Below are 11,316 nucleotides of genomic sequence, written 5' to 3'. Positions count from 1 at the left end.
TGCTGTGGGCCGGAACTGAGTTCTCTTCGCCCTGTGTCCTCTCTTCTATAAATGACTGAGAGTGGAGTATATTGTGTGATGAAGGATTTGCTGTTCTCACTGTTACATCGTCCATGGGACCAGAACCGACTTCAAACGAGACAGGACATCTTAGATCCGGGTTAACAGACTCACTTGTACTGTGCAATTCTTCTACACATGGCTGCAGCATACAGATTAAGACATAGTCTTTAGTTAGTGAAGTACCCTTGGTTATGTGCCTTTCCAGTGTTCATCCTAGTCTTGTCTTGAGATTCAACATCTTCCACTTCCTCTGCGACCCAGCTGAGAATCTCCCCATGAGGGATATAAGTGCCTCCTTCTGAGCACCTCTGGTAGGCTGTAAGCCCAGGACTGTGCCAGTGTCCAGATTGAGTATCAAACGTGTCCTCATTCTGTTCTGACAACTTGCACATTTAAAACACTTTCTTCACTGCTGTAGCTGCTGTTGGAATCTGTCTCCCTGTCTGTTCAGTCTTCCTCCAACACTCCACTTTCTTTGGTATGGAACAGGACCTGCACCAGTCCTGTGCTGTTGAGGTCGTGGATCTGTGACGCCCCATGGGCCGGTTGACAAAGTAGTGTTGCCTCCTTCACCGGAGGTTATATTACGCTTGGAAGCAGGAGGAGCTCCCCACGTCAGGTAAACCCCACATTTACACACGAGTTCTGATCCCTGACCTGAAGGGGGAGCTCTACACCCTATTTTGGGGAACTGCCTTTTCCGGCTGGGGGGAGGAGTTAGTCAGTGAGTGTGAGAGTGAAGGGAGAGGGGGAGAAAGCAGCAGAGGGAGAAAGAGAAAGTTCTGAGGAGCAGAGCAAGTGAAGAGCTCACCCCAGGCAGCGGAGCCGAGGACGTCAGAGTCCTGGGTTGTACGGGCACTGCACGTCCTGGCTACCGAATCTGGGGGACAGGAGACTGCAAGTATTCTGGCCACAAGTAGAGGCCCGGCAGCACAGCAGCATAACTAGAACCCGGAGCTGCACCCAAGATGGCAGTACCATTATAGGTTCGCACCACCTGCTAGTACGGAGCTTAGGGCAGGAGTGAAGAAAAGGGACCGCATGATAGCTCACAGGTAGTGGGGCCCACAATTGAGAAGCGCAGCAGGTAGGCCTCCAAACCCACCTGACGGGGTGGACTCTGATTGCATCCAGGCTGACCGGACCCTCCTGGACCTAGTGACCAGTGCCCTGGACTCCACAGCTTTCTCTGCAGTAAAGGTAACCGGACTGCATTCCTTGTGTCTGTCTTCTTCTTCTGCGCCTCCCCGCAGCTGTGCTACCACCGCGGCTATCATCACTGCTGCCGCCCTGCTCTCTGCACCCTGTTTCCCCTGCTGCCATCCTTCATATAAGCTTTCTCAATCCCTGGGGGCCCGCTTCACCCGTTGGAAGTGTTTCATCCCAGCTGCTATACCATCTATCCCCCAGGGTCCACACAGCAGCGCTGGTCATCTCTGACCAGGCACCACAGGTGGCATCACATAAAGACTACAAATCCCCTGTAAATACTCCCTTCATCTGCTCGGCCAGGGCCACAGAGCTGGGCCACTGCCACTGTGACCTACCTGGAAGACTGCTGGCCCGGCTACCAAGTACCTTAGGCCCTTACGGCCGCTGCAGATCCAGAACTTGGGTGGTCTTGCCACAGACTACACCCTAGCAGACTCACTACCTGACTCTCTCTGACTCTCTCTCCTTACTCTCTGTAACCCGGAAATTGTTTTCTATAAGAACAGTTCTAATCTCTCCTAGCTAATGATGCAACCTCATGCAACCCCTGAATTTAACTATCTAATGTCTGAGTAGTGTAGTGTAAACTAAATCCCTACCTATTGTATGGTTCCCCTCTGGGCAGACCTCCCGCATCCCAGGGACAGCCTTAGGCAGAGCCTATAGGAGAGATGGCATACAATAATGGCCATAGGGATAAAAAAACAGTAAAAGCTTTTATCAGTAACACACATTTAACATAAAATTCCAACACGCTTAACCCCTTTGTGACACTGCGTCTTCTCAGCCCACCACCCTCCTACACTATTTTGAAGTCATATGGTAGTCCCTTTCTTTACTCTGATAGTTCTTAATGGCATTGGTTGTATGTTGGTGATTGTTGTCCTGCTACAGAATAATTTGGATCTAATCAGTTGCCTCACTGATGGTATTGCATTATGGAAAATCATCTGTCACACCAAATATTGATGTGATTTACATTTCTCTTTTGTTCATTCACTTTGCATTTTGTTAATTGCTAAAAATAAACTATTGCAGCTTCTATGTTTTAACAAATTCTTACTTTGCAGCCTTTTTTTCCACACATGCCTAAAATGTTTGCACAATACCTTACATTTGGCTCTGAAAATGCATTATTTTTATACTAAAAAATGACTAAGTTAATATATGAACTACAACTGCTAGACACTTCTGTAGAAGTCCAGCAAGAGAACATCAACAGTCTGTTGGAGGGAAGAAATTATACAAGGGTTCATTTGGATATAGTCGTGTAGTCAATCTGTGTGTTTGAAGAGTATTAGTTTGACGCGCCCCCTGGGCCGTGGGGTACTTGGCAGCCGGGCCGGTCGATGCTGGGGGATGTCACTAGTGGCAGTGACCCGGTTTGTGACCCAGGGCGATCAATAAAAGGGGAAAAGTAAAAGGGGAATAAAGTTTTCATAGAGATAATGTTCGTGATGCCACCTGTGGTATGCGGCTATAAGGGGCCGCCGCTGTGGTGCAGATCCTCTGGAGTTGATGGTGACGCAGCAGAGTTGGTTCAGCTCTCCACAGGCAGAGCTTAGCTCCAGGGCAGGATATAGTGATGCTATGAGGTAGATGTTGTTGGTGCGGTGTAGTGCAGGTGATGGCGCAGATAATGACCAGTCCACAGCTTAATGGCGGTTTCCTCTTATCTTTACTTGTGATTGTTAAGAAGACCGGGGCACAGGTACTAGCTGGTAGTGGAGGTCCGGGCGGCCTGGAAGCAAGTTGGGGATCCACCTCGCCAGGTGAAGTTGTAGGCCTTCCCTCTGCGCTAATCTCTTTGGCGCTGCTGCTTGAAGCTATGCTGCGGCCCTCGTCCCTGAGTTATTATTATTATTATTATTTATTATTATAGCGCCATTTATTCCATGGCGCTTTACATGTGAAAAAGGGGGTATAATACAAGAACAATTTCAATAACCTTGAACACAATGTGACAGCGACTGGTACAGGCGGAGCGAGGACCCTGCCCGCGAGGGCTCACAATCTACGAGGGATGGGTGAGGATACAGTAGGTGAGGGTAGAGCTTGTCGTGCAGCGGTATGGTGGAGCGGTGGTTACTGCAGGTTGTAGGCTTGTCGGAAGAGGTGGGTCTTCAGGTTCCTTTTGAAGGTTTCCACGGTAGGCGAGAGTCTGATACGTTGGGGTAGAGAGTTCCAGAGTAGGGCGGAAGCACGGGAGAAATCTTGTATACGGTTGTGGGAGGAGGAGATAAGAGGGGAGTAGAGCAGGAGATCTTGTGAGGATCGGAGGTTGCGTGCAGGTATGTAACGGGAGACTAGGTCGGAGATATATGGAGGAGACAGGTTGTGAATGGCTTTGTATGTCATGGTTAGGGTTTTGAACTGGAGTCTCTGAGCAATGGGGAGCCAGTGAAGAGATTGACAGAGAGGAGAGGCTGGGGAATAGCGGGGGGACAGGTTGATTAGTCGAGCAGCAGAGTTTATGATAGATTGGAGGGGTGCGAGAGTGTTAGAGGGGAGGCCACAGAGCAGGAGGTTGCAGTAGTCAAGGCGGGAGATGATGAGGGCGTGCACTAGTGTTTTTGCAGATTCATGGTTTAGGAATGTGCGGATCTGGGAGATATTTTTAAGTTGGAGTCGGCAGGAAGTGGAAAGGGCTTGGATATGTGGTTTGAAGGAGAGTTCCGAGTCCAGGGTTACCCCGAGGCAGCGAGCTTGAGGGACTGGGGAGAGTGGGCAGCCATTGACTATGATGGATAGGTCAGTTGGGAGGGTTGAATGAGATGGCGGAAAGATGATGAATTCTGTTTTGTCCATGTTAAGTTTTAGAAATCTAGCAGAGAAGAAGGATGAAATAGCAGACAGACATTGTGGGATTTTGGTTAATACGGAGGTGATATCGGGTCCAGAGAGGTAGATCTGTGTGTCATCAGCATAGAGGTGATAATGAAAGCCATGAGACTCTATGAGCTGTCCCAGGCCTAAGGTGTAGATGGAGAAGAGCAGGGGTCCTAGAACTGAACCTTGGGGGACACCGACAGATAGGGGGTGAGATGAAGAGGTGGTGTGTGAGTGGGAGACACTGAATGTCCGGTCTGTTAGGTATGAGGAGATCCAGGATAGGGCCAAGTCTGTGATGCCGAGAGATGAGAGAGTCTGTAGTAAGAGGGAATGGTCCACTGTGTCAAAGGCAGATGACAGGTCTAGGAGGAGGAGGACAGAGTAGTGTCGCTTAGATTTGGCGGTTAGTAGGTCGTTTGTGACTTTAGTCAGTGCAGTTTCAGTAGAATGGTGCGGTCGGAAACCAGATTGTAGGCGGTCAAAGAGGGAGCAGGAGGAGAGGTGGGAGGACAGTTCAGAATGGACATGTTGTTCCAGTAGTTTTGAGGCATAGGGGAGAAGTGATATGGGGCGATAGCTAGACACAGAGGATGGGTCAAGGGAGGGCTTTTTGAGGATGGGTGTGATTGAGGCATGTTTGAAACATGAGGGGAAGACACCAGTTGTTAGTGACAGGTTGAAGAGGTGGGCTAGGGCTGGGATGAAGATAGTGGTAAGGTTTGGGATGAGGTGGGACGGGATTGGGTCAAGTTTACAGGTGGTGAGGTGTGATTTGGAGAGTAAGGAGGAAAGTTGATCTTCAGAAATGGTGGAGAATGTAGTTTTGGAGGAGGAGGGTTGAGTAGGTGTGGGGAGGGGCTGTGGGGGCTTTAGGCAAAAGCTTTGTCTGATGGTGTCAATCTTCTGCTTGAAGAATGAGGCAAAGTCTTCGGCTGAAATAAGAGGAGAGGGAGGAGGCACTGGGGGACGGAGGAGAGAATTGAAGGTGTTGAATAGTTGTTTGGGGTTGTGGGACAGGGAGGATATGAGAGATGTGAAGTATGTTTGTTTTGCTGCAGTGAGTGTGGACTTGAAGGTAGTGAGGGACTGTTTGAATGCGATGAAGTGCTCATGGGAGTGGGACCTTTTCCATCTACGTTCAGCAGCCCTGGAGGCCCGTCGCAGTTCTTTAGTTAGGCTGGTGTGCCAGGGTTGTCTGTTGATTGTGCGAGTCTTGGTATGCATGAGGGGGGCGACCGAATCGAGAGCTGCAGCTGTTGTGGTGTTGTATAAAGTGGCAGCAGCATCTGCATCATGTAAGGAACTAATGTCTGTAAGAGGGAGGAGGGATTCAGAGAGAGAGTGTAGGTCAAGGTGTTTGAGATTTCTACGAGGGTATTCAAGTTTGTGGAGTGGGGATTGTTGCCCCGGGGAGGAGAGAGAAGAGAATGTGAGTAGGTTGTGGTCAGAGAGAGGGAGAGGTGAGTTAGAGAGGTTAGATAGGGAACAGAGGCGGGTGAAGATGAGGTCCAGCGTGTGGCCGTCTTTGTGGGTGGGTGTGGAAGACCACTGGGTAAGACCAAAGGAGGAAGTGAGGGATAGAAGCTTAGAGGCAGCTGAGAGGGAAGTATCAATGGGGATGTTAAAGTCACCCATGAGGATAGTGGGGATGTCAACAGAGAGGAAATGAAGTAGCCAGGTGGTGAAGTGGTCAAAGAAAGTGGTGGCTGATCCTGGGGGGCGGTAGATGACAGCCAGTTGGAGGTTGGAGGGGGAGTAGATGCGCACACAGTGCACTTCAAAAGACGGGAGAGTAATTGCGGGCGGCAGTGGGATCTGGGTGAAGAAGCAGTTTTCTGAGAGGAGGAAACCTATTCCTCCACCGTGCTTGCCGTTGGGGCAGGGGGTATGGGAGAGGTGGAATCCGCCATACGAAAGTGCAGCAGGAGAGGTTGTGTCGGAGGGGGTGAGCCAGGTTTCAGTGATTCCGAGGAAGGAAAGCTTGTTAGTGATGAAGAGATCGTGAATGTAGGAAAGTTTATTGCAGACAGAGCGAGCGTTCCATAGAGCTCCTGTTAGTGGAACTGGGGAAGCGGGGGCTGGGCGGATGGGTGTAAGGTTAGAAGGGTTACGAGAGTTTGGGATAGATCGGGGGTAGGAGGTGAAAGTGAATGTAGGGATGTGGTGAGGAGGGCCAGGATTTGGAGAGATGTCGTCGGCAGTAAGGAGGAGCAGAGAAAGCGTTATTAGGTGGGAGCAGGAGAGGGCATGAGGTGGCTGTCTGTGTTTGGAGACAAAGGATTGTATGTTGTGGAATAGCTCTGAGGAAGAGGTGAGATGGGTGGGGAGAATGGAGGGAGAGATGAAGAGTTCCTTTCCAGGTGTAGGGATTAGGGGTGGTTGAAAGAAGTGAAGGATTAAGGGGGTGAGAGTGAAAACAAAAACAAACATTGTTTACTGTGACTTAGTATCCAGGTACCTTCAGTTCACTTCAGGTTCAATTCAGGATTAATTCAAATTTCAGACACTTCAGCTCATGGACACTTAAGCTGAGGGACACAGACTTTTTCCTCACTCGTATGACAGGCAGCTCGGGCCTTCCTCAAGTGTCGCTCCCACGTGCTGATGCTGGGCCCTATGGTGCTGCTGTGTCGCCGGGCGTTGGATGGGGCCAGGAGACCTGCAGTCTCCTGCCCTCCGGATTCTGCTGCTGGGCCTTCAGTGCCCCACAACCTCGGACTCCGGTGTCCGGTTCTTCTGTGCTTCTTTCCTCTGGGCGACCTTTACACAGCTCCCTTCCCCAGGTCCTTCCTTGTCGCTGTCCTGTCTCCAACACCTCTCAACTACCCTTACTAACCCCGCCTCCAGATTCCAGTTGCTAAGGGGAAGAGCTCCCCTTTCTGGTCTTGAGCCAGGAAAGAGTTGTATGCTGGTAAACCTGATTAGGGGACCCCTCATGCTTCCAGGCATGGCTTCACCCCTTGTGAGGGAGGCAATGGCACTGTGGCAACGGGACCCCTGGGGTGCCACATTCCCCCCCTAGTTAAATTCAGTACTCCCGGACTGAGGATACCTTTTAGAATTAAACAATTAACAACAATAACAATTCACATTACCAACAATACAAAGTCTCAAAAAGCAAAAATCACAAAAACCAAACTTGAATTGAGAGCAGTCATTGCGGCGCTTCGTCTTTACGCCCAATCCGGGAATTGTCTTTTTCCAGATACCTGAAGTTTGGTTGGTGGGAACCACCTCAACCCACTTTGTGTATTGTCCCTGGGCGTGCATTTAGGGTACTCTGTTGGTGGGCCTGGTTTTCGGCCACGCCTGCGGTTTATTTTCAAGGCCAACCATTAACGTTATTCAACATTGTCCTGACCACACCTAGTCCTATGGTCCATTTTTCCATCAATATAATAACTATATACATTCACGATTAATTAAAAGTTCTTACAGGAGGTCTCTGTAGGCTCTCATATTTAACGGTTGCAACTATATAACACATACTAATATTTTACTACTTTTTAGTCCCTATAACGGGCAGGGAGCTGACCTGTGGTACTACGGGTTGATCTACGCACTACATTTGTTGCCAATGACCTACCCTGGTCTCTAGTGTCTACCACTGGTGTGGTGGGCTCAGTGTGGACTACACTACGGTTAGTCTGAGGTAATACCGGTAGGCTTGGTAGTCTTCTATGACTTCTTTGACTCACCATGGGTATGACAGATTCACCGCTAGCAGAGGGTAGATTCTCCTGATCCGCTGTTGATGAAGCATCTGTTTCTGGGCCCGATTGGTCTCTCTGCTGTTCTAGAGTCTCTGAGGCTTCCGGTGAGGCTACTTGGGGAAAGGTCAGGACAGGTACCACGATTGCTTGGTTCACCTGCGTCCAAGACCGGGGAAATTCTCCAAGGATGGTTTGAACCGTTTCTTCCACCTTTTCTGTATGCTGGGGGCTGTTTTGGTCTTCCTCTTTGTGTCTCAAATGATCATCTAATTTGGGAACTCGTCTCTTCCTTTTGAGTACCTGTTCTCCTAGTGATAAGGGAACTGCAGGTGCTTGCTGATTATAAGTTCGCTCCTGCCTCTGTCTCGCCTGGGACAAACTTCTCTCTACACATTCTTGCACCTTGCATTATTGTTGCTGCCGTTCCTTATCCCAGTCTGCGTCTGGTGCTGTAGTCTCAGGTGTTAAAACTCCCATGTCTAAGTCAATGGGTAACTTGCCAGGTCTTGCTCTCATCAGGTAGGCGGGTGTACAGTTGGTGGAGTTCACCGGGATGTGGTTATATGGGTCCACCAAATCTGGTAACTTCTCTGGCCACAGGCTACGTTCTTCAAGGGGCAACGTCTTCAACAGGTCTATTACTACCTGGTTCATTTTCTCACACAACCCGTTGGTCTGGGGATGATACGGCGTCGTCCTTATTTTCTTGCAGCCGTACAAGTTACAGAATCCTTGAAACACTTCTGCTTCAAAAGCTGGACCTTGGTCGTTAAGCACTCATTCAGGGTAACCGTGCGGGTGACAAAAGTGTTGTTGAAACGTTTTGGCTGCCGTCTGAGCCGTCTGATCTTTCACTGGTACTGCTACCAGGAATCGGGAGTAGTGGTCTACTATGGTGAGAGCGTAGACATAGCCTGACCGGCTTAGAGCTAGCTTCACGTGGTCCAAGGCTACCAGTTCAAGTGGTTGTTTGGTGATTATGGGCTGCAGGGGAGCTCTCTAGCTGTCACGGTCCTTCCGTCTCAGGTAGCATGGACCACATTCTCGACACCATCTCTCGATTGCTTTCCTCATGCCAGCCCAGTAGAGTCGCTCACGTAGCAGGGCTTCCAACTTCTTCCACCGGAAGTGTCCTGCTCCATCGTGGTACGCTTCTAAGACCATTGGCGCATCCTGCCTCGGGACTACCACCTGCCAGACCAGTTTGTGTGTCCGGGAGTTGATGCTTCTCCGACACAGCTTTCCCTCGTAGATGAACAGCTTGCCCTTCTCCTTCCACAACTGTTGGGTCTCCGATGGAGCATCTGGATCAGGGTGTGAGTCAGCTTGTGTCAGCAACTCCTTGACTAGGTGGACAGCCAGGTCACCATCCTGCGTCTCTGCCCATCCATGGCGGAGCGCTTGTTCCTCACACAGTGGGAGCACTGGGTCACCCAATGACGATGGAAAGCGGGTATCTCTATCTCCTCCAGCTCTTCCGGGTCTTCTCCCCCATCTGGCAAGTTGGGCATCCTGGACAGCGCATCAGCATTAGCGTTATTATGCCCCGCCCGATAACTTGATTGTAAACTCGTAGTTGGACAGCCGGGCCATACATCGTTGTTCTAGGGCACCAGGCCTCGCAGTCTCCAGGTGTGTCAGCGGGCTGTTGTTCGTGAAGACTGTAAATCTGGAGGAGGTGAGGTAGTGTTTGAAGCGCTCTGTTACAGTCCAGACTATGGCTAAAAACTCCAACTTAAAGGAACTATAGTTGTCGGGCTCCTTTCCGTGGGATGGAGCTTCCTGCTGGCATAGGCAATCACTCTCTCTCTGCCCTGCTGTACCTGGGACAGCACCGCTCCCAATCCTACGTTGCTGGCATCCGTATGGAGTATAAAGGGTTGGCTATAGTCGGGGTAGGCCAGGACTTCGTCTCCCGTAAGAGCTACTCTCAGTCGAGTGAAGGATTCGTCTTCTGGTTTACCCCATTTGAACAGAGGATTCGCGTTCTTGGCCCTCTTGGACTGGCCCACTATGAGGTCCTGCATGGGTGCCGCTATCTTGGTGAAACCCTTGATGAATCTCCTGTAGTAGCCTACCAGTCCGAGGAACTGCCACACTTCCTTAACAATGGAGGGTCTTGGCCAGTCCTTGATCACGGTGACTTTCTCATGGTCTGGTGCTACACCTTCGCGCTTACCACATGACCTAGGTACTGCACCTTGGGCTTCAACAGGTGCCACTTGGACGGCTTTACCTTCAGGCCATAACCAGATAGGGCTTCGAACACCTCGGCCAGGTGCTCCAGGTGGTCTTCGTATGTCTTTGAGGAGACGATTACGTCGTCTAGGTACAGCAGAACGGTTTCAAAGTTTTTGTGTCCCAGGCAGCACTCCATTAACCGCTGGAAAGTTCCTGGGGCGTTGCAGAGCCCGAATGGCATGCAGTTGAACTCGCAGAGGCCCATGGGTGTTATAAACACTGTCTTCTCTCTGTCTGCCTCCGCCACGGGAACCTGCCAGTACCCACTGGTGAGATCCAAAGTGGAGAAATAGTTAGTGGATCTCAGTGCTGCTAATGATTCCTCAATTCTGGGTAATGGGTAGGCATCCTTATGTGTAATGTGGTTAAACTGCCTGTAATCAACACACATCCTCATTGTACCATCTTTCTTTCTAACAAGGACTAATGGAGCTGCCCAGGGGCTACAACTATCTCTGATCAACCCAGCCTCCTTCATCTCCCGTAACATTCCTTTGGCACATTGATAGTGAGCTGGGGGTACAGGCCGCTACCTCTCTTTAATGGGCGGATGATCTCCTATGGGGATATGATGCTGGACCCCTTTTACCTGCCCAAAGTCTAGTGGGTGTTTGCTAAAGACTCGCTCATATTCTTGGACCACCCGATACACCCCATGCTTTTGGTGCAAAGGGGTGGAGTCAGTGCCTACTTGTAGCTTCTGACACCAATCCTCCATCTGCACCTTGGAGCTATTATCCTCCGCCGGTTTGGACGGAGGCAAGGGTTCCACTGCCTTTATTGCATTGTTACTGACAGTGAACAGCTTAGCAAGGGTGGCATACCAGGGTAAATGGACCTCTTTCTCCCCACAATTCAGGATGTGCATCGGTACTCTCCCCTTGCAGACATCGACTACACCCCTGGCTGTCAAGATGGTGGGCCTACTATCAGAGTACATGGGCTCTACCAGGGCCTGATAATCTTGACCCCTGAGACCTATTGCTGCTCGACACCATATTACTATTATTGTTTGCACCCGTAGAACTTCATTTTAATCTCTGCTGCTGTGCGGGTGTCAAAGGTATCCCTTAACCAGGCCAGTATTTCCTTAACAGTGCTTTTGTCCCTGCCTGGCCAGGACTTTACCTCTCTCTGGGCTGCACCGATTAGCTGGCCTATGAGGATGCTGACTTTCTGCTCCTCAGACTGGGGGAACACTTGGAACAAACTGCGCAGTCTCTCCCCAAAGTCGCTCAGGGTGTGCGACTCCCTT

This window comes from Phyllobates terribilis, unplaced genomic scaffold, assembly GCF_046119375.1.
Source record: "Phyllobates terribilis strain yellow unplaced genomic scaffold, ASM4611937v1 Scaffold_4__5_contigs__length_816908805, whole genome shotgun sequence".
NCBI lineage: Eukaryota > Metazoa > Chordata > Amphibia > Anura > Dendrobatidae > Phyllobates > Phyllobates terribilis.
The sequence above is the reverse complement of the archived record's forward strand: the minus strand, read 5'-3'. Positions refer to the sequence as shown.